Source organism: Xenopus laevis, chromosome 8S (assembly GCF_017654675.1).
Source record: "Xenopus laevis strain J_2021 chromosome 8S, Xenopus_laevis_v10.1, whole genome shotgun sequence".
In the NCBI taxonomy this organism is placed as follows: Eukaryota; Metazoa; Chordata; class Amphibia; order Anura; family Pipidae; genus Xenopus; species Xenopus laevis.
This window is the reverse complement of record NC_054386.1, coordinates 21807633-21832902: the sequence shown is the minus strand read 5'-3', so window position 1 is coordinate 21832902 and position 25270 is coordinate 21807633.

Genomic DNA, 25270 nt, shown 5'->3' with positions numbered 1-25270 from the left:
GTGCCCTAGCCTACCAGGACCATTTCCCACCTCCCAAGACCCATATCACTCACAAAGATGCTCTGCTTGTAACCGTGTCTGGGTTTGACAAGGGTTAGTAATGAGGGGGCTGGGGGAGGCAGTGGGGCACCTTTAATTGAATAGATTAGCAATGGTAGGATTATATAGGCACAGTGACATGTTTCCGTGAAACAAAAGAGAGAGGGGTACACTTCCATAGTGTAAAACCATTTATTGAAACAAGATTATGCACCTACAAGCACTACGGTATAAGACAGCTTATTAACAGTATGGCCCAATGCATTTCATCAATATTGCAACTTCCTCCAGGGATAGAACCCATAATTAGCTATACTGTACCGGAAAGTGTTTCAGTAAAAACTGTTTCACTATCCCTTTAAATGGCACTGTTCAATTCATAGTGATATCCATTGAATTTGTATTTAGATATAATATGGAATCTACTTAGGTAGGTCCTCTGTTTTAACAAATAAAGTAAATTGTACACATGCGAAAGAATATCCCAGCAAAATGTTTCCAGTTGAGTCTTAAGCTTAGTCTGAGACAACTGAAAAGCAATTGAAGTCACCTTAAGGGCTCTTACAGACGAGCGTTTTTACCTGCGCTCCCCTGCATTCCGGTTTCATGCGTTCAGCTCCTGCAGGAGCGCAGGAGTAGACACACTGAATTCTTTTCAATAGGGCTGTACTTGCACAGACGCATGTAAGCGCCGAACACAGTATGGGACGCAGCATGTTGCATTTTACCTGCGTTCGGCGCCTACATGCGTCTGTGCGAGTACAGCCCCATTGAAAAGAATTCAGTGTGTCTACTTCTGCACCTGTCTGTAAGAGCCCTTACTGACTTGAATGAGAATGCACAAATACTGAATAGTGTTTCCTATTCACGTCAAGGGGGTTAGGCATCAGGTGTTTGTGGGTGCAATTCAGCTGGCTTATGGTATGAAATCTATAGATTTTTATAGATTTACTGGCGTATATTGGCAAATATTTCCATATTGCCAACAACCAGAAACTGTGACTAATATAGAAATAAAAAGGGCAATTAAATTAACCAATTACAGATTACAAAAACTGTAATTTGCATGCATTTTTTTTAACCATGTACCATACAAGTACTTCTATGTTTAGGTAAAACTTTTAAGTGCCCGCCTTCCTTACTGATGGCGGGCACTGATTCACTAGAGTCTAACTTAGTATAACTTATTGCAATAACAGTTATGATTAGTTTTCTTATTTTTATGGAAAACTGGATAGACAGACAGAATTTAGCAGATTTACTGACCAGTCACCAAAGCAGACATCTGGGTATTGGACACTGGATTTGCATCTCTAAAAAGGAAGGCTACGTACAAAATTAAGAGAAACCGCTACCATTACTGTTACCCCTTATGATCTTTCCCTTCTCGCATGATTTTTTAGATTTAAGCACATTGTTTTTACATTATAGGCCCACAAAGTATTTATGCCAAAACAGAACTTGATTCTGACTTAAACAGAGGAAGCAAGCAGCAAATACATAGATGCAAAAACCTCATACCTACTGTACACCTTCTTCAGTCTCGCTTACAAATTTCATCCAGTGTTCTCATGATTTGACATAAATGCAAGAGATTTAAAAAGTCTATACACAGTCCCAATATTAGAAATAGCAATGGCTTTCATGACATTTAAAAATAAGACAGAGAAGAAAAGCTTAAGAAAGCAAACAAAAACAAAGCAGTCTGAAGTAAAGGAGTATAATTATCATCTATTGTATTGAACACCTTCAAATATTACAGTGTTGGAAGCCACCCTGCCTACAGTTTGTGGGCGTTATTTGCAATATTTCGCTCTCAGTTTGTGCTATATCTTGCCCACATATTGCCAGCGCTGATAAAAGCATATTTTAGAAAACAGAATTGCAATGAATATAAGAAACACTCACGTCTGCCTAACCTATATTAGAGTCATGCAGAGGGTTATGCACCAGCAAATCTGTGGGTATTTTTCATATTCCAGGTCTAACCAATTAGACCAGAGCAGGTCTCCAAACTACAGGGTTTTTTATAAAAAAAAATACTGTTGTTATCAATATGCTGTATATATCTCAATGGCACACATCCAAAAAGGCCAAAAAATTTTCTATCTTGCTAGGGGAAACTATGTTTGCTACATTGGTTTATCCTTAATAACTCTTTGGATACATCCTTAATTGGATGGATTGTCTTTAATAACATTTAACTGTATATTACATAATATTATTTATGTTTATTGTGGCTTTCATGTATCAGAATGTACAAAAAATGTCTTAATTCTTTCTCATCATCTCATCATCTTACTCAAATGTCTTCTTTCTCATCACCCTGCCATACAGTTGTGCAAATTGTGCTTAATTGTAGAACAATGTACAGATACACCATCTGCAGCAAGATGTTCTTGCAGGTCTTTGGAGGTGATCTTTGGGTTGTCTGTAACCATTCTCACAATCCTCCGCATATGCCGCTCCTGTATTTTTCTTGGCCTGCCAGACCTGGGTTTTACAACAACTGTGTCTGTGGCCTTCCATTTCCTGATTACATTCCTTACAGTTGAAACTGACAGTTTAAACCTCTGAGATAGCTTTTTGTAGCCTTCCTCTAAACCATGATACTGAACAATCTTTGTTTTCAGATTTTTTGAGAGTTGCTTTGAGGATCCTATGCTGTCACTCTTCAGAGGAGAGTCAAACAGAAGCACAACTTGCAATTGGCCACCTTAAATACATTTTCTCATGATTGGACACACCTGCCTATGAAGTTCAAGGCTTAACAAGCTAATCCAACCAATTTGGTGTTGCACAGCATTTTTTCACATATGATTTAATTGCATACAACTGAATACTGCTTCACTAAAAATGTTTGTTCAGAAAACACCCCAGTACTCTGATGTTCCTGGGAAGTGAAATACATGCCACTGTTATCTTTTTTGTTGAAAGTGGAGTAAATTATTATGCAGGCTGATAGGGGCTTGAAAGCCATGAGGTAGGGTCCATTGCTGCTGAACCTTTCCTCTGCTAGGCCACAGAGGTTAGGGGTGGTGGAACTCAGCCTGAGTATAGTGAAGTGATAGTTATACCCTTTAATAGATCACTCTAGGAGTGATAGATAGGGTATGTAGTTGAGCTCTGACGAGGATATTAGAGGGATTAAGATCCCAGGTATTACTGACCCCATAATAGGACCTAAGCGTTAAGCTCAGGGAAGTATGAGTTTCTGAGTTCCACCTAAGGTAATCCTGAAGATTGGGGAAATGCCTTTTAACAAGCTGCATTGCTCTCTACATGTACTCTTTACTCTTCAGAGAGTCATTCTATGTTTAATACAGTGAGTATACCTTGTTACATTGATTGATCTATGTTTTACTCTATGTTCCATGCTCCATTGTGAACTCTGGTTTTGGTTAATAAACTCTGTTTATTGTTTAAGCAAATAAAACTACTGGCGCCCAATCTCTTGTGCATTGCACACAGTTGCAGTTACACCCTGCCTCCTCCCCACTGCGAGGGCTTGCCCCTGAAAAAGAGAGCTCATCTGTGGTATCAGCCACAAAGGAAAGTAGCATAAACTGCCCTCACATAAAGCAGTCTACTATAGCGCTACAATAGTAAAAAACATTAATTAATGCACAGCACTACCACAAGTAGTAGCATCAGACAGAGAAAAAAAAATGCATGTAGTGTGCATCTGCCCCAGCAACTGCATTATCACTGTGTCTGATTACCCTCACCAACCAACAAATATGAGCGGAATGGAAATAGTGTGACACCTAGTGCACCCAAATAATTATGCTAGCACAGTAGATCTCTAGGACTGGATTTCAGAAGAAACTTTTGGGAGAAGGTGGATATTAATTATGTCTTGTTTTGGGGTTTGTCCATTGACAAACCTGTGCAGCTGGACAGTCAAATTATGCACGTGTTTTACTTTACAGATGTTGTTTTGCCTCTGCTGCATTTTAACATTATATCACAAGCACAGAAACATATCCTGTATTCTAAGCACAACAGTCAATCCACACGATTTGTTGGGTACCCACAAGACCTAATTATTTGTGTCCTATATTTTATGTATGCATGAGCAATGATTGAAGGTCTACTTCAGAGCAACCACACTACATAAACACACTAGCTACAACAAATGAAACATAATTGCAGGTCACAAGTTTATCTAAATTTGTGATTGTGAAAAGGAGCAGATTTTATGCATTTAAAAATGATTTCACTTATGTTTGAAAACAATGTGTATCATTTGGGAATAACACAATTTGCATTACTACTGGAAAAATGATTAGTCAGCCTTTGAGCTTGTACTGAAGAATCCTCTCTATGGCAGGGATATATAGATATATATATATATCTATATATATATATATATATATATGGGCACAGACATCAGGGAAGTCTACTCAAGTTTTCAGCTGCTCTTCATTTTTTCTTTTTTATAATTTTTGATTTATTTGCCTTCTTCTGATTCTGTGCAGCTAAAATGCTCTGTAAGACTATGAATGTATTGTTATTGCTACTTTTTATAACTATAGTCTTTATCTTTCTAGTCAGGCCTCTCCTATTTATATTCTAGTCTCTTATTCAAATCAATACATAATTTCTAGGGTAATGTGGACCCTAGCACCAGATTGTAGAGCAGCTGAATAAAACACAAATTTTTTAAAAACAATAAATGATACAAAATGAAAATTGTCTCCGAATATCGCTTTCTGCATCATAGATGTTTTTATTTCTAAATTACACTGTTTACACAGCAAATAATTCACTCTACAATATAAAATGTCATTACTGAACCAGCAAGTGCATTTTTTTTATTGTAATATTGGTGTGTAGGTGCCATCTCAGGTCATTTTGCCTGATCATGTGATTTTAGAAAGAGCCAGCACTTTAGGATAGAGCTGCTTTCTGACAGGCTGTTGTTTCTCCTACTCAATGTAACTAAATGTGTTGCAGTGAGACCTGGATTTTATTATTGAGTGCTGTTCTTAGGGAGCTGTTATCTTGTGTCAGGGAGCTGCTATCTGGTTACCTTCCCATTGTTCTGTTGGTAGACTGCTGGGGATGAAAGGGAGGGGGTGATATCACTCAAACTTGCAGTACAGCAGTAAAGAGTGACTTAAGCACAAGCCACACGATTGGGGGCAGCTGGGAAACTGAAAATATGTCTAGCTCCATGTCAAATTTCAAAATTAAGTATAAAAAATGTGTTTGCCCTTTTGAGAAATGGATTTCAGTGCAGAATTCTGCTGAAGCAGCACTATTAACTTGCGTTTGAAAAAGGTAGATCTTAAGGAATTGTTAAGAAATTCTAAATGGAAAAATCTAAATAAACTAGAATCCCTTTTGTGTCAGTTTTTGGGTGCTTAGCACCTTTTGTGAAGCATATCATTTTCAAAAACTGGAGGGTATTACAACCAGATAGGGAAGTAGGTAAATTGTTCAGAGAACCTCCCCTTTTTTCCTATAGGCGTGGGAGATCAATTGTAGAAATGGTTTTGAAAAAGATTCTACAAAAAGACAGGAATATTGGATTATTGGCCACTTTGACAAAGGGTACATTTAGTTGTAGGGATTGTGCAAATTGTAAATTAATTATTCGAGGTGAGACTATAGAACATCCCACAGAGGGTTCTCCTTTTAGAATCAATGAGCATTTTTTTTGTAATAGTACTGGAGTAATTTATCAGTTAAAATGTCCGTGTGAATCATCCTATGTGGGTCAAACAACCAGGTCTATAAAGGCTTGTTTAAATGAGCATTAAAGTAATATACCAAATTACACACCATATATTTAAGAAAGAAGTAAAAAGAAGGACAGGAAGGAGCATTTCTCTGAATTATCAGTTGTTAAACATTTTTTCATAATAAATATACAGTATCTCAATGATGTCAGACCATATTAGAACAGGTAAATCCTTTGAGAGTCCTTTGATTAAAAATAGAGGCAGCATGGATTAAAAGATTAGATTATTTAATGCCTATGGGATGAAATGAGAGTTTAGTCGACAATGTTTTTTTTTTAATAAATATACAGTGTATATATTATGTATTAAAGTGTTTTAAAAGTTATATCATTTATTTGTTCCATTACAGGCAATGGAGTTTATAAATCACAATGGATTTGGACTTTTGTGCTATTTAACTAATGGACATTTTTGAGAACTATTGCAACAAGTGGTAAAGGGTTAAATATGGTGACGTGCTTATATTTAACTGAGGGTCCCCATATACCGTTCTCTGGGTTTGAGCTGTTTGCAGGTCCCTGTAACTCAATATTGTCTACTAGGATATAGGTTTCATTTTAAGTAAAATTCAAAGTTGTGCATATTTTCAGTGTGTAATATAAATAACATTAAGATACTATTAACATTTAGCTTTTCCATGGGGCTCTTCTTAAAGGAGAAGGAAAGCTACCAAACCAGTTTATTGCCAATAGATCAGCCACAATAGTGCAAGCTATAAGACTATATTTATTCTGCAGAATGCCTTGCCATACCTGAGTAAACATCTCTAGAAGCTCTCTCTGTTTGTTTAGGATAGCAGCTGCCATATTAGCTTGGTGTGACATCACTTCCTGCCTGAGTATCTCCCTGCTCACCCCCGCTCTGGGGTCAGATTACAGCAGGGAGAGGGGAAAGGGAAAGAGGAGCAAACTGAGCATGCTCAAGCCCTAGTCCCGGGGGTTTATGCTGAAAACAGGAAGTCTGATACAGAAGCCCATGTGTACACAATAGAAGGACAGAAATGCTGTTTTTCTGTTGATAGAGGACTCAGAGCAGCATTACTTTGAGGGTTTACTGGTGTATTTATAATGACTTTTCTGATAAAGCTTACTTAATTTTAGCCTTTCCTTCTCCTTTAAGCCAAGCGAGAAAGAAGATTGATGTAGAATGAATGATTACTCCTTAGCTTTTCTTTGTGAGCTTGTGTGACCCTATAGCTCCAGTAAATTACTAATTTGCAAATGACCTCCACAGTATCCTTAGCTGGCACTCTCTGTAATCGAGCTCACATCCAGCGCATTCAATAGAGTAAGTGAAAGGAGGGCAATTTCAGCCTATTCTTTTATGGGAATTAATATCTTCAAGTTGCCCATTATAATTCACTGTAATTTTCTATTGAAAGAGAAACCAGAAGCAGAAAAATATATATTATAGATATGCGATATAGATATGTTTTAATATATTTTACAGCTAATAATGGAACAACCTTTCATCCAGACCTGTATATTTAGAAAGTTTCTTATTTCAACAAGATGAAGCTTATATTAAATCTTAATTTTGGTCAATAGATCCCCTTTAAATTGCATAAACAGATAAGCTACTGACTACTGGAGGCCTGAAAAATCAACTGGGGGAAACAATGCCATTAATTGTTTTTTTGCCACCTTTGCTAATTTACCGTACTTTGCATATCACTAGATAATGTAATAGACAGGCACCAGTCTGGAACCTCAAGTTGAATCCAGGAGCCAGTAGTTTAAAAATACACGTTTTTCATTTTACATCATGAAAAAACAATAGCCTTACAAATTTCATGTCACCAGAGAACACTTAGGGGGTTATTTATTAAAGTACAAATGCCTAAAACTGAAAAAAAATTGTAGTTTTTTTTACTATGAAATACAAATTTTTAGTGGAAAAAAACCTCAAACTCTTTGGGATTTGTTTTACCCCCGAGATGGAAAAATTAGGAATCTAAAAATCCGGCTTCTCAGACCTGCCGAGGTTATATATAAGATATCCTGCATTGGGTTTTTTGCAATAATCCGAAGATTTCGTGGTTTCGGGGAAAAATCTGAAAAAATCTGAGTTTTCAGGTGGAATTTTACGTTTTGAATTTTCTAACGATCTTCACTATCTTTTTGAGGAAACTTTAGGGAAAATATATGGATGAATATATGGATAAAAACCCGTGCGGATTTGGTCAGAGTAGATTTCAGAAAATAATGAGAAATTTTTGAATTTTGATAAATAACCCCCTAAATGTATTTCGATTTATGTAAGAAATTAAATCAGTAAATTGATCACTTGTACCTGACCAGATAAGCAAGATATCATTGATGATATTATTGATAATATGATATTGTTTGTGTTCAGAGAAAAATTACAATTCTGAAAAATATAAAGTTCTTCCCACCAACCTAAAAAAAGTTATCATATGAGGGTGCAAATTTACCACCCATTGCTGTTCCACAGCATTGTAAATAGTATATATTATTAAAAAGAAAGAAATTGTGCGTTAAAAGGTACAATTAGTAACCCAAGGTGGTTTAATTCCCTTTATTGTACCTTGCATACAACAACCACTTTTAATCTCAGTATGAAAATACAGAATGGGCTGGCATAGGTCTGGACAGGGACTTAAAAAAGGCCCTGGTATTTCAAGTACAAAGAGGTCTCTGGCTTGTTATAGCAGCTCCTCTGGTATTTGCCAGAATCCACAAATTGCCAGTATGGGACTGAACTGCAAAAATAAAAATATTTTGCTTGTGCGATTTAGAAACAATAATGCAGTCTTCTCATATTCTCTACTATGACTTGGGAAAACAGAAACATTTTTGCTGTGAAATAATAAATATACCATTCTAGTCTATGGTTTATCTAAACAAGCTGCTGTGTAGCCATGGGGGCAGCCATTCAAGCTGGAAAAGGGAGAAAAGCACAGGTTACATAGCAGATAACAGATAAAATACCATTGTATTGGACAGGACTTATCTGTTATGTGCTGTGTATCCTTTGCCTTTTTTCCTTTTTTCCACCAGCTTGAATGGCTGCCCCTATGACTGCACAGCAGCTTATTTATATAAACTATAGTAGCTTTTCTGAAGCAATTACACAGCTTTTACCAGTGCATGCTAACAGTATAATATATGTTAATTACTTTAAAACACTTTCATTTTTTGGTGTTACTGTTCCTAATGTATTTTCAAAGTTAATTGAAAAAGGTTAAGTATACAACATACAAGGAATTTTATCACTGCCAAAGCTCAAAAATATAAACCGCATCCTTTGGTAATTCTAAAACAAAATCAAAGGTAAACTACATAAACCAAAAACAATTGGAAAACCTGAAACAACTTACATATTAATTCAACCTGGAATATAGCTGTAGAAAAAAATCAGAAATTAACTAAAGTATTCTTAGAAACAGAATTGCTTCTGTCATATTATTCTTCATAGAAGCTCTTAAATCTAACAATGTTGGAACATTTTTGGTGATTCCGACTCCAGATACCCAAAATTGTTTCTGACTCCAACTCCATAGACTCCGACTCTGGTATATCACACACATGGGCACTCTCATTATGAGTATGCATGGCCGCAAGAGTTTCTCGACTGGAAATTTCTGTTAGCCTGCATCTCATTTGGGCCAAAAATATTTTGATAGGTGCCTTTTTTTAAGTTGTAGAATCCTCTCTCTGGAGCAATTAACTTCAAAAAGTCTTGGATGCCTTTTCACCAAGGGAGAAAACACAGACTTACTAAAATGTAAAGTTTTTTGATAGTGCTGCTCCAGCAGAATTCTGCACTGAAATACGTTTTTTTAAAAGAGCAAACCGATATTTTTATATTTAATTTTGAAATCTGACGGGGATATAAATATTGTCAGTTTCCCAGCTGCCCCCAGTCATGTGACTTGTGCTCTGATAAACTGCTATACTGCAAGTTGGAGTGATATCACCCCTCCCCCCCAGCAGCCCATCAGAAGAACAATGGGAAGGTAACCAGATAACAGCTCCCTGACACAAGATAACAGCTGCCTGGTAGATCTAAGAACAGCACTCAATAGTAAAATCCAGGTCCCACTGCAACACATTCAGTTACATAGAGTAGGAGAAACAACAGTCTGCCAGAAAGCAGTTCCATCCTAAAGTGCAGGCTCTTCCTGAAAGCACATGACCAGGCAAAATGATCTGAGATGGCTGCCTACACACCAATATTACAACTAAAAAAAAAATAAACTTGCTGGTTCAGGAATGAAATGTTAAATTGTAGAGTAGGTTATTTGCAGTTCCCCTTTAAGGAAATATTTCTCCCTCTGAGGAAAATGTTTGTTTTTTTCAACTCAGTTAAATGGATGAGGAGTGCTCTGTACACACAACAAGCTATTCCCTTATTTATTTATTAATAAGAACTTCAGGCAACATTAGACTGGTCTATAAATCCTTATCACCTAGAGATATTGTTACTGTAGCCTAAATCTCAGTCTAATTTCATTAAAAGCAGGGCCGGACCAGAGCCTTGGAGGCCCACTGGGGCTGCAAAATGAGGGGTCCTCCTGGCAGCTCCTGGGGGCCCCCTCCTGACCTTCAAACTGCCCGTGCTCAGGCATGAATGCGCAAAAGACATCCGCATGTAAGAACGCCAACAAACCGCAGTGCAGGTCTTTATGGGGCAGTGGGGGGGCAGGTCTGGGCAGACGGGAACCCTTGAGGGCCTGGGCCCACCGGGTTTTTTATGGTGTCCCACCAGCCCAGTCCGATCCTGATTAAAAGTGTTTTTAGTGAAAACTAAAGGCCTGGCCAAAGGACAGGAATAGGGATGGGCGAATTTTTTCACCTTGTTTTGCCAAAAAAATGACGCCCATAGACTTGTATGGTGTTGTGCGTCAAAATAAATAGACGCGCGTCAAAAATTTTTTGCAGCACGACAAAATGTCTTTGACGCCCATAGACTTTAATAGGCGTCTGCAACATTTCGCCAGCGGCGAATTTTTGGCAAAATGAAACGGGTCAAATTCGCCCATCCCTAGACAGGAAGGGGTGCCATTGATCAATGATTGTCAGGTTTGGTAAAATGTCAACTCTCTGAAAAAAAATATAGTATTCATAACACTTACAGGTAGTGATGAGCTAAATTTTTGCAGAGTTTCGCTACAAAAATGACGCCCATACATGGGTGAAAAAAATTGTGCATTGTGCAACAAAAAAAAAATTAATTCTCATAGACCAATGCATTTTGGCACATTTTTGCTGTTTTGAGAAACAGGTCAGAATTGCCCATCACTAGTTACAGGGTAGTTTGTAACTGAAAAGGTGTCATTCTCACATGCCTGTGTAGGGACCCGAAGGGTTAATTCCCTACAGAGAGCCACATGGCTGAGCTATGGGGTTTCCCAGGGGCTGGAGCCAGAGCATTGTGAGTGCAGCAGGGCAGATACTGGAGGATACCACAAGGTGTCGCTGCTGCACCACTTTACTATAAAAAGGATAGCCATGTGCTCTGCTGTCTTACTGCTGGATGTTACTTCTTGGAGGAGAGAGAGTGAATTCAGCAGCTAAGATGTAGAGGCAGGAGGCCTCTGTGGCTGGGGTAGGCGATCGATCAGGAGGGTCTGAAGCTCCGAAACTGAATGTGAAAATTGTTTACGCTATAGACAGTGCTGGGAGCTACAGTTCAGCTACGGATTCATCAAAGCTGCATTTCTTGGATAAAGATTCTCATCACCGTGGATGCCTGTTTCCGCTCTGTGTGAGCCTGTCAGCTCTGTGTGTGAGCCCTCGGGTGAGTCTGCCTGGGGAGAGTAGAGGAAAGGATCCAGTGGGGTTTCTATTGTGTCACAGGCTGTTTGTATGCCTGCCACATGGGAGCCAGTACCTTGTCCGGAGGGAAAGGTACTTGGGAAAATAGCGCTACCTGGACCATTTGTGCTCTTGTTGGGAAAAGGGACAGACACTCTTTGTCACCAAAGAAGTAGGACTTTGCCTGGTAGGGAATTACCAGGTTAGGACTGGCACAGGGTCACCAGGGTAGTGGGTCATGCTTTTAAATGCATATGTGTACTTTTACAGTTTATTTCCCCTTTAATCTGCACTTCCTTGTATAAAGTTGATATTTTTATAAAGCAAGTGTGTGTATTGAATGTTTTCTAATGGGGCCACCTGATGGGGCCACCCGCAGGTGTATTCCCGGATCCCATTAGATGGAGGCACTGCCAGAGAAGAGTTTTCCCAGTACCCTTTCACCTAGCAAAGGGGACTCAGGACCTGTAATTGGTAAGAAATGGTATGATGTATAACCTTTGGCACAGGGGGGTGGCCAAAAAGGGGTTACACCTGGCAGCTAAGTACTGTACCTGAAAGTATAGTTCTCTACTTAGCAACGCAATAGAGTGTTTTTATGTAGGGCTGTGTGCCAGGAAGCCAAAGATGCTAACAGGCATCCAAGCTCCTCTTTGTGATATAACTTATCAATCCATTTAGGAAGCCTTTAAAACAACAAACTGAAAAAGGAGGCTTGAGTGATTGCAGGATAAATAGACAGGCTGTAATCATCCACTGTATGCTCAATGCAGAAACAAATAACAAGTTTAACAGACAGATGATAAAGAGCTTGCCATTACAAAGCATCTTCACTCACTACATAATAGTCCCAGAGATAAATCCAGGGCCAGGGAGGTTCACAGTGCATGGCTCTGTATGACCTCCTGCGTAGTACCAATTACCAGTACTTATACTGCATTACCCTTTCTATTATTGCTGCTACTTCTGTTGGGTAACAGGGCAAGATATCAGAGAGAATAAACACACACTATACACATTGGCTGCAAACTGCTGTAATTAAATTAAGCACAAAATAGAATTTATTTTAGAAAGAAAGGGAAAGTGCTCTAATTAGTTCTGCTGTGGCTTATAATGTTCAGCCAGCGTATTCCTGCCAGCAGTAAATGCTGAGTTTTTTTTATTTTCTAACTTGGTTGGCTTAAAGGGGAACTATCATGAAAATTTAAATGTAATGAATGTTTTGTGTAACTTAAATAAAAATATAATTAAAAATTCTGTCCTTAAGTTATTCTTCACTATCCCCCTCTCAGCATGTCTCTCTTTGTTCTCTCTTCATGCAGGAGTCAGATTTTGATCAACAGTTGGGTCTGATACATCATTTAGGGGGCTCCCTTTGCCCAGAAGATGTATACTCACTCTATATACTATGCAGAACTTGTACTGTAAGTCAGTTATTTTTTTAGATTTTGTTAGTGCTGGAGTAAGTTGATTTAACTTTAACACATCTGCTACGAAAGGTAGACACCACTTAAAATGTATTAGACCTACCTGTCAATCAAAATCTGACCCTGACTTTTGCAAGTGAGAAAGAGACAGATTTCTAAGAGGAGAGTAGTGAGGCATAACTTAAGTATTTTAGAAATGGGGCAAAATATTTTCTTATTAATATTGTAAAGGTTTTAACATTTTACAGCAAATCGCTGATTGCTATGTCATCAGTCCCGCCCCCCATCACCACCACCCCAGCCCCAACGTCATCCGCCCTGACCCACTGCCCATTTTCTGGACCAAGAAAAGGTGGCAACCCTAAGTACATATAGAATATAAATGTTGCAATATAAGGCTGATTGGTTATTAACACAGATAATTACTACATGGTAGCACAGAAACCACTGCAACTAGCATCAGAATTTAATAATCAGCCTTGTAGCATCAGCTTACAGTATATTAGAGTAACAAACAAGGGAAAGTTGTGCTCACCACTAATTTTTAAAACCATAAGGCGGGGGTACAATGAGGCTGTGACCACAAAATACATAAAGACAAATACAAGAGTCCTCTACACTCAACCCATTATCAATATATTTAAGACATTGTGTGCATACTGCTACTGAAAAATGTCTTACCCTTTAAACAAAACAGGGATTGTTTGTCTATATATTGCTATATATTTAAGCTGGCCAACTAAGTCATCCCATATCTGGCCAGTCCTACTCTCAATTTTCATCTGATTCATTAAGAATTCTATTGCTTCATTATACATTTTACAGAGGGACTAAGTTTTACCTGCAACTTACTAGCTACTTTCAAAGTAAAACTCCCAAACTTGGCTGCCCTTTTATTAGACACCAGTGGGATCACCTGACTATAGCTGGGAAGGGTGGGAGCTACAACATGGAGCTGGTCACTACTCCTGTATAACTATAACAAACAAGGGAAAGTTCTGCTCACCACTAACTTTTAAAACCATTAGGCGGGGATGCAATGAGGCTGTGACCATACCTTTACATAAATCTCTTACATGCTCTTACTCAAGCCTGATGGGATGGGACCTGGAAGATCACAAGAAGATTGATGCACAGCCTTAAACAAACAGAAATCCAGTCAGGTCATTTTTTGAAGAAGAGGACCACAGGCCCCATGTAGCAGGTAAGTGGCTGAAAGTACTAGGGAGCAGGTAAGTGACTCATAGTACTAGAGATTGCCTAACAACTTAAGTTTACCTCTCCTTGTCCTTTTATATGTTTAGAACAATGTTGATCCAAGGACTGGTTTCATTGCCCTTCTGGAGTCTAATGTTCAGTTATTTTTTTGTTTCAAGTTTTAAAGAATCTACAAAGCAAATCATACAATGTGAATAAGGAGAAAAGCCAAGCTTGTATGATAACAAATATGTCAACTGGCCTGCAGATTTCATCCCAACTATTCCCTATCACCCCAACACATGTATGCACACACATTGTAACTTGCTAGCGGCAAGCAAAAATAGCAAAGGAGTAATCTATAGCAATTAGCCACCTAATGTTATATACTAAGCACCCACTGAAATGAAATTCCTATAATAAATTTGTGTTGTTTGCAGGTTGCTAAGAAACATGCAATAAAGACGGAACACAGGCTGCCTGCTTAGCAAGCTGATGTTTAGAAGCTTACCAGATCACAATTTGGTGAAGCTAATGAGCTGATCTGGGACTCCATTAAATGTGCAGACTTGAGAAAAAGAGCCACAAAGGAAATTGTTGCCCCCCAGCACACATACAATTGGGTTACTTCAGGAGACTTTGATAAATAACATTCTCAGGGCTAGCAGAAATCACTTATTATTAAAGGTATTTTTCAGTGGCATAACTGTATTCTAAAAAAATAAATTGGCTTGCAGTACTCACAAACAGTTAATTAAATAAAAAGTGCTAGTACCTGCTCTTTTATAATGTAGTGAAAAGTAAAAGGGTTTTCAGAGAATTATGAAATATGTATGTATTCCCAGGACATCACTAGATAACCAGAACATTTCATGTACTAGAATGGTTTTGTTGCAAAAAAAAAACGCAAATGGATAAGTATGTTCTCTTGCCCTGCACTAGGCGCATTTTATAGCATAACAATTAAACTAAGTGCTAGGAAAACTTTTTGACACTTTCCTAAAATTTGCTATGAACAGCTTCTTTAAAGGGGACCTATCACCCTAAGAAATAACTTCAAATCCTATTTTATCATGTTAGTCAGGCAAAATAAACTTTACTTACACTATTTCAATTATTTAAATCTTTTTCCCTAAAGAATTCACAATCACAGCAAGCAGACAGCAGCCTTTTTGCAAACAATGTTATTAAGGCAAGCTTTGCTTATGTCAAAATCTTGTTTATGAGTCAGAATGAAGCCTTTCGGCTTTATAGGTCCTTTCACAGAGGCTAAAGAGTAGATCCAAATGGGACATTACAATGTAGCCACACCTGACTATTTACATTACAGAAAAGCAAAAGGGAAGCAGGCTGTGAATATGTTTAGCCTTCTGACGAATGTGGCTTCATTGGTGGTGGTTAATGTCTTCAGTTATACCATAAAGGTAAACAGCTTTCCACGATTAGCAAGGAATAGAAGAAAAAAAACTTCGAATTTCGAATGTTTTTTTTGGCTACTTCGACCATCGAATGGGCTACGTCGACCTTCGACTACGACTTCGAATCGAACGATTTGAACTAAAAATCGTTCGACTATTCGACCATTCGATAGTCAAAGTACTGTCTCTTTAAGAAAAAGCTTCACCCCCTAGTTCGCCACCTAAAAGCTACCGAAGTCAATGTTAGCCTATGGGGAAAGTATTTTTAGGTCGAACAAAAATCGTTCGATCGATGGATTAAAATCCTTCGAATCAAACGATTCGAAGGATTAAATCGGTCGATCGAACGAATAGCGCTAAATCCCAAAGTAAATTTGCCCCACAGTGTAACATGTACCTATGTGCTATGTTACTTATAGCACACAGTATTTGTGAATATCTAAAACACACCAAATTGTATGTTGTATATATTAGCCTCAATGGGTTTTTTCAAGCTCATTTGCCTTGAAAAAGCGTATGCAAAGCGTGTGTCGGCAAGCCTTCGTTTTTGTTTGTTTTTATAACAATTTATGATAATCTTTCTTTGTTAATTCAGTCTCTGGATAGGCTAAGCCATTTAAGGATCTGAGCCAATAATTCAGTACCACATTTACTCTCTCCGAGTCTCTGAAGATTTGTGTTTCTTTAGTAAAGCTAGTCTCTCTGTCTTAACCGATATAGAAAGGTAAATTACATGACCACAGTCCTCAGTGTCCTGTCTTCTCCCTTGTGTGGTGTCCTAGGACCTAGAAATATAAACTGATAGGAGTTTTTGGAACAGCTCCACCTCTATACTTTTTTCCTTTTCATAGCTAAAATTCATAAATGCTGGTTTTTGTGATTAAAAGTTAATGAACTCACTTTTTTAGTATATTTATAAAGCACAGGCATATTAATTAATTCATTTCCTTTAATTATCCACTGGTGCAGTGGAATAATTGTATTTGAATTCAGCACAAGCAGATTTTTATTATTGATTAATTGGAATAATTAATTTGAGTTGAATTCAGCGAATTCGCTGAATTCAACTCAAATTAATTATTCCAATTGATTGATGTGATGGCACAGAATGGATTTGGAAGTCATAACACTAATTTGAGTGGTTGGCACATTACACTTTATAAATAATTGTTGCGCAAATATTCATTCATTTTAATAATTTGGTAAATAATTGGTGAGTTTTTAGAAACTAACACAGATATTCTCCATTTTAGTAAGTGCTCATAATAGGTCTTTCCCAGCTCAAGAGACTTATATGTAATTGCAAGCAATTGAAAGGTCTCCCAGTGATCACTCACTAGTTAAATATGACAATAAAGCAATAACAAGCTTTGCAAATACTTCCTATTGTAGTTGCACACAACTGACATTGAATTAGCATCATCAGCTTTCTTTTCACATAAGGACTGTTAACATGGCAGAAGCTTGGCAAGCAACATTTTCTATGCACAATCCCAGAACTGCTATACAAGCAATGGGACATTTTACATTAGGTTGGCTCCATCACTGCTTTCTGTTTTCCAGCTAGCTAATTATTAGGGGCAAAATATAACCCTCCTTTTTTATATAAGCTCATTCATCAGTTGCAGTTATATCTAAAAAAAAAAACTTGCACAAAAACTATCTATACTTTCAAAAATAATTCAAAACTAGGCCACTCAAAATGTTTTCTGTCCTTTCCCCCACAAATTTGTGGTACTCTTGTGATGTATCGCCTGTGATTTCATGTGTATTGTGTGCCCTCTATAGTTATGCCACTGTATAAATGTTTTCTTTTTAATACAGATATACCTGAATCCACAGATTGAAAGAAAACCATAAAACACATATTTATTTGTATTTCTTATATATAGTTCCAGCTGTGGTGCACTCCAATAAAGTGTTCTCTTCATGCTGTCACATATAATATAGATAACAGTTTCCCAAAATTGACGCACTCCAGGACTTCATAATGCAGTTAAACGTTGACAATAAATTTTCCTTTTTAACTGCATTATGAAGTCCTGGAGTGCGTCAATTTTGGGAACTAATATATATATATATACAGTTGTGTTCAGAATATAGCAGCCTGCCATCACTGATCAGTCACTGTTTTTGGAAATTTATACATGGCTAATAATTTACTAATAGGTGTAACAGAGTAATAGAAAATCAACGTTAACTGAGGCTTGTATCAATTTGTGAGCTCATTTATTCTGTGAAAAAACAGGGGTCAGTTACGACCCTTATTTAAGGAAGGAAGGCAGCAAATGTTGTTTAAAATGGGTTGTTCCTGACATTGTTCAGAAGAACAGCATACTTTGATTAAAAAGTTGATTGGGGAGGGGAAAACATATAAAGAAGTGTAGAATAGGCTGCTCAGCTATAATGATCTCCAATGCTTTAAAATGGCAAGCAAAACCTGAAAGACATGTAAGAAAACAGAAAACTACTATTTGAATGGATAGAAGAATAGCCAAAATGGCAAAGACTCAACCAATGATCAGCTCCAGGAAGATCAAAGAAGGTCTAAAGTTGACTGGCCTAAAGAGAAATGGCGCAACATTATGTGGACTGATGAAACCAAGACTGTTCTTGAGCTCATGTCAAAATTGCATGTATATTTTCCCTTTAAGCCTGTTCCCATGAATTACTTAATATTTTTCTGTTTTACTGGAACAAAGTACATATGGGGGGTTATTTATCAAGGTCCGAATTTATCTCAATATCGGCTGCTACAAACTCCAACCTAACCCGCTCGGGTTTTTTACACTTATTTATTATTACATTTTCCCGAAAATGTAATAATAAATAAGCGTTAAAAACCCGAGCGGGTTACATTGGAGTTTGTAGCAGCCGATATTGAGATAAATTCGGCCTTGATAAATAACCCCCTTGGTGTTAGTACTCCTATGTTTAATTAGGTATCTGGCCAGGAAAACAAGAACAAAACATAACATTTGACTGCAGTTAAAAGGCAAATAAAATATATTGTTCTGCAATAAACTGTATTCTGTATTATCATAATAAAATATCTGAAATGTTTATTATTCAAATAAATAAACATGGAAGGTTAGTGGTATATCACAATTCCACCGTAACCTCTACAGTGAATGAAGCATATATCATGGCCTAGCATAAATAGAGTAATATGTACCAGCAGAAAGCTTCCTACTCTCTATGGAGGCAAAAACCTCCTCTCTTATCTAAGCAAATTCTCTGTTGTAAGCAACACACACAGCATCATTCTAAAATACCATGCTCACTGTCTGTGATCTAAAACCGGTGTGTATATAAATAATTAATTAAGTCTGTACCAAGTCAATAAAAGATATGAGATGTATGAGATGTATATTGATACTATCGATGTATTAATTAGTATTAATTGAGCGCAAGGGTTCATTCCTTTAAATTAGAGGAAGGAGGCATTCAACATAAGAGGTTGAAAAGGCACAGTTAATTTGCAGTTTGGCTACGAGGGAGACCAGTGTCTGCTTCACACTGCTACCAGCAGCGCCATAACAATATCACTGTGTGTATGTCATGACCCTTGTACATGTAGTCTGCATCTGGTGTCCACCAAGAGTTGCTTCTCAACTTTAAGCTTGCCTTGTTGGCTCTAATTCTAGGAACTGAAGAAGGACATCAAGCACTCTATCACCAGACTACTTTTCGCTGTAGCGAACGGTCATTAAGCTGCAAATTCTTTAAAGTGCAAATTTTTTCTTTCGCCTGAATTTTCTTGGCCACCTTACACCAGGCGAACTGATAAAGCGAAGCTAGATCTTCCTCAATCTTATGACATCATATTTTGTCTGCCAGAAATTCATAAAAGTTGTAAAAAACCCTGGTGACTTTTTTAGTATGGGATTGCCTTCAAAAGTCATTACTATTAAAGATTTTTGTCTTAAAGGGATCCTGTCATCGGAAAACATGTTTTTCATCAGTTAATAGTGCTACTCCAGCAGAATTCAACACTGAAATCCATTTCTCAAAAGAGCAAATAGATTTTTTTATATTCAATTTTGAAATCTAGACATTTTGTCAATTTCCCAGCTGCCCCTGGTCATGTGACTTGTGCCTGCACTTTAGGAGAGAAATACTTTCTGGCAGGCTGCTGTTTTTCCTTCTCAATGTAACTTAATGTATCTCAGTGGGACATGGGTTTTTACTATTGAGAGTTGTTTTTAGATCTACCAGACAGCTGTTATCTTGTGTTAGAGAGCTGTTATCTGGTTATCTTCCCATTGTTCTTTTGTTTGGCTGCTGGGGAGGGAAAAGGGAGGGGGTGATATCACTCCAACTTGCAGTACAGCAGTAAAGAGTGATTGAAGTTTATCAGAGCACAAGTCACATGACTTGGGGCAGCTGGGAAATTGACAATATGTCTATCCCCATGTCAGATTTCAAAATTGAATATAAAAAAATCTGTTTGCTCTTTTGAGAAATGGATTTCAGTGCAAAATTCTGCTAGAGCAGCACTATTAACAGATTAATTTTGAAAAAAAAGTTTTTTCCCATGACAGTATCCCTTTAACATTTTTTTCCAGACATTTGAGGGGCATGGCTCATTTGTTTTAGGGTGGGCTCATGTCTAGGGCATTAGATTATCTCTTCTGTCTTTATTTTGCTAACTTGAACATTTGTATTAAAAAGTGATGTTGCACCAACATCACTAATAAAGACGTTAATACAACTTTTATGTACCCGCCCTATTCAAAGTGTAGGAGTACTAACGAAGTTTCGCTAGGCAGAATTGAACGCCAGTGTTAGGCTGCTGAGATGCAACTTTGCATTTTAGTGAAATAGCGTAGTTGTAGCGAATTTGCGCCTGGGAAAGTGTGGCGAAGCGGTCGCTGGCGAAAATTCGCCCTTTAGTGAATTTGCCCCAATGTGTTTAAAAGACAACTGCTTCCTTCAGTTGGTGCTGAGTTCTATAGAAAAGAAAGTCAGGTATGTGTATGGCATACAGACCATACAGCCATTGTTCCCAATAAGCATTTTCCATAAAAATATCTAATCATACAACATGGAAATGCATTTATATATGCAAAAGAAATTCAGTACAGTGTTCTTCAAGTGCATGCTAAATGCATTCTAGGCACATTAGTAAACGTTTATAATTTTATATTCTTCAGATAATGTGTTCAATAGACACACTTTCAGAAATTTCATACGCCTGCAAATGCATGCCCTTAGGGAGTCCAATTCTCTGCTCTTTGAGTGGTGGGTTTTGATTTTCAAGAAAATTTATATTTTGGCTGCTAAAGTACACATTTTACATTTAGAAAAATATTATGAATTATTAAGTAGTTCCCTTACACTATTTTGTATAATGAAATGCCTGTTGGATAGTTACCACGTGGTAGAGACATTTAACTGCTCCTTCCTGACGAACAATTTTTGTAGTCATTATTGTCGGAAGAAAAGTATAATTACTGTATTTAGAAAACCGAGACCAACAAAGAATTTTTAGTGAAATACAGCCAGCAGTGAGTGAGACATAACTATTTTATTGCAGTTGTATCATAGAGATAAGCAATCCTACTTTTGGCAGTGGATTCTGGGAGCTGTAGGTCTGCAACAGCTGGAATAAATGTTCTTTTATAATGAGAGCAGTCATTAAAATAAAATAAAAAATAAGTGACTTATTCAAGCCAATGTTATTCTTGTTCGTGGCTGCATTACGTATATACCAAGAATGCAATGAATCTACTATTTTAGGATTCGGTCAAAAAAGGGTCAAAAAGAAATGATTTTGAGGATTTGGATTTGTGTTGGCCAGGCGCTTGTATTCGGCCAAATATGAATCCCGTTGACAAAATGCAGAATCCTGAACCGAATCCTGGATTTAGCGCCTCCTTATCAAATACAGATGCAGGTATGGGATCCGTTATCTGGAAAATCCATTCTCCAGAAAGCTCCGAATCACAGAAAGGCCATCTCCCATAAACTCCATTTTATCCAATTAATCCATATTTTTTAAAATGATTTCCTTTTTCTCTGTAATAATAAAACAGTACCTTGTACTAGATCCAAACTAATATTTAATTAGTCTTTATCGGAAGCAATACCCATTGGGTTTAGTTAATGATTACATGATTTTCTAGTAAACTGTCCCATACCTTTATTTAATTCTTACAAAATTCTTAAATTAAAGTGGCTCTTTAATTTCTCCCTGCCTTTAATAGTCATACAGAAAGAATGCACTTGAATGGCCATGCATGCCAAAAGGCTGCTTGATTCAACAGAACGTTCACATTCCTTGACACATTAGTCTTGGATGTACAAATATAACTACTTACTTATAAAGGGGAAGTTTGTAGAATTAATTAGTAAGTATGCTGAGACATTTTCAGTCAAAGTCTGAAGTTTATTTCCCCAGTTTATTAAAATATTTAAGTCTATCAGCCTTATTGGAAGGAACAAAGGAAAAAATGTGATTACAAATATTACATTATACAATGGGATTCTTCAGAACTTATAGGTTACCTTCTGTGTATCCTATGCTTGAATGGCAGCCTACATGGCAGCCTTTTTATATAAACTATAGTAGTGTTTCTGAGGCAAACACAAGTTTTACCAGTGGAGGGCAACACTACATGATATTGTCATTCCTAACACATTCATTTTTTGGTGTTACTGTTCCTTTAAAGGTTTGTAAAGAGTTTTTTGAGGGACAAACTTTCTAGGCAGCATCTGGGAAATATGGTGTATCATCCAATCCACAATAATTAAACCAACAGAGACCACTGTTTGAGGTTGAGTGCCTTGAAACAATACTTTGGATTTTGATGAAATAAGAAAATGGAAATTATTGTTTGGATTCAGTTTGGTATTTAGAGGAGTTGTAGACTGGCCAAATCTAAACATTATAGATGGGGGGGGGGATGTAATAAAATTTGCAGAGAGAACAAGTTTGCACACAAATAAGAATAAAAAGTGCATGTTTACTTGGGGGTGCCAAAAGTTAGGCACCCCCAAGTGATTGTATTTACTTACCTGGAACCCCGGGCTGGTGCTCCTATCAGCAGAAAACTGCTCCAATCTGGGTGGTTCTTCCAGTGTAAGGTACCTTTGGTCGCAGCTCAGTCTTCTCGTGGGCGCAGGCGCAGGGGTGTGCAGGGTTCTGCGCATCCTTGGCGTCTGTTTCCGGCGCCCGCGTCTTTGCGCGGGCGCGCGTCCGTTCATTCGGGCGCGCGCGCGTCGCGACGGTCGCGGGCGCGCTAAAGTTGACGCACGGCGTCCTGACGCTGCGTCCTTACGTTTGGCGCCAATCTGTCCCTATTTATCCTTGTCGAAAAAAGCAAACAGTGCTTGGTGATTATTTTCCTTGCTCCTGAACCTTTGCTGTTGTACCTCTCTTTGAACTTGATTCCTGGATTTTGACCTCGGCCCGTTTCTGACCACCGCTTGACTTCTGCTTGCCTATCGACCCTGCTTGTTTTGACTACCGCTTGTACTCCGCCTGCCTTCTGACCTCGGCCTGTTTCTGGTTTGCTTGAACTCCGCCTGCCCTTCGATCTCTGCCTGTCTACGGATTCTTCTCTACTCTAACACGGCCTGCTACCTCCACCTGTGAGCTCCTGCTGTACACTAAAGCAGTTTTAACTGCTAAGCTCTTCTCCAGTGGCTCCTACCCTCCTGGCACTCCTGACAGAATCACCAAGCCAGAATGGAGCCATCAGAAGAGTTGCCAACTCTAGTCGATCTGTCTCAACAGATTGCTGCTCTGACCCACGTTGTGAGGGATCTTCGGGGAGACTATCAGAATGTCCAAGAACAACTTCAAGACATTTGGATGTCCACTGCTGCCTCGCCTCCTTCCTCTTCAGGACAGTCGGATTCGGGAACTGCAGCTGCTAGTGCATCACATGGGGAACCCAAGGTAGCGATGCCCGACAAGTTTTCTGGCGATCCTAAGACTTTTAGAACTTTTATTAATGGTTGTCGCCTCCTCTTTACCCTCAAGCCCCACTCTCATGCCACAGATCAAATCCGAGTGGGGGTTATGATTTCCCTTTTGCAAGGACAACCACAAGCCTGGGCCCATCGTTTGTTGGAACAGAATAGCCCTCTTCTTGCCTCCACTGATTCCTTTATCCAGGCGTTATCCAAGATCTATGAGGATCCTCATAAAGTAGAGACTGCTGAAGCGGCTATCAGTAATTTACGTCAACTCCGTAGACCTGTGGAAGAATACGTGACGGACTTTCGTTGTTGGGCACCAGACACCTTGTGGAATGACAGGGCCCTCCGGCATCAGTTTCGCAAGGGTTTGTCCGATCAACTCAGGGATGAGTTGGCTAGAGTGGGTCTTCCTGGTTCTTTGGAAGAGTTGATTCTTCTTGCCATCCAGATTGACAGAAGATTAAGGGAGAGACGTCAGGAAAGAGGGTCCAGTATGCCAAGTCAGGCATGGGGCCATGAATGGGTGCTTCCTACAGCTCCTCCTCCAGTCCTTGTTTCTCCTTCTTCTGATGGCGAGCCCATGCAAATCGGGGTGGTACGCAAGACCCTGTCCACGGAGGAAAGACTGCGACGAAGACGGCTAAATTTATGTCTATACTGCGGTCTTTCTGGACATTTGTTAAGGAATTGCCCCACTCGACCCAATGGTAATTTCCTCTCACAGCAATCTTCTAATACTCCCTTGGTTCCCTCTCTCCAGTCTTATGTTCTTCTACGTCTCTCTTTGCAGTGGAACCAAAGAAAGATTGAGGTGGATGCCGTAATCGACTCCGGAGCTTGTGGGTGCTTCATAAACCAAGACTTCGCGAGTCAATACAAGATTCCTTTTATTTCCAAGGCCCAGCCAATACCTGTTAAAATGGCTGATGGTAATTTTGTTTCTTCTGGTTCTGTTTCGCAAGAAACTCCATATATTTTTGCTTCTTCTTTAAGAGGTCACTCTGAGTTAATAAAGTTTGATGTGATGGAAAACCTTCTTTTTCCCGTAATTCTTGGCATTCCCTGGTTGAGGGGTCATAATCCAACTATTGACTGGCAGGCTGGAACAGTTTTCTTCAACTCGGATTACTGTCGTTTGAATTGTTTTCCTCCAAAGATGCTGGGTGCAACCATTTCCGATGATGAACTTCTCCAATTTGTCCCACAAGTCTACCATGAATTCGCTGATGTCTTTAACAAGAAAGCGGCTGACTCACTTCCTCCCCATAGGAGTTATGATTGCCCGATCGATCTTCTCCCTGGCGCATCCATCCCTTTTGGAAGAATATATCCTTTATCTGAGCCTGAGTTAGCTACTTTGAAGGACTATATTGATGAGAATCTGGCTAAAGGCTTCATACGTCATTCTTCCTCTCCTGCCGGTGCAGGTATTTTTTTTGTCGAGAAAAAAGACCACTCCCTAAGACCCTGCATTGACTTTCGTGAACTCAACAAGGTGACAATTAAGAATCGTTACCCGTTGCCGCTCATTTCTGATCTTTTTCAAAGACTTGGTCGTGCTACAGTTTTTTCTAAGTTAGACTTGAGGGGTGCTTACAATCTGATTCGAATACGTGAAGGGGACGAATGGAAGACTGCCTTTCGTTCCCGATATGGTCATTTTGAATACACCGTCATGCCCTTTGGCCTTTGTAACGCTCCTGCCACGTTTCAATATTTTATCAACGATA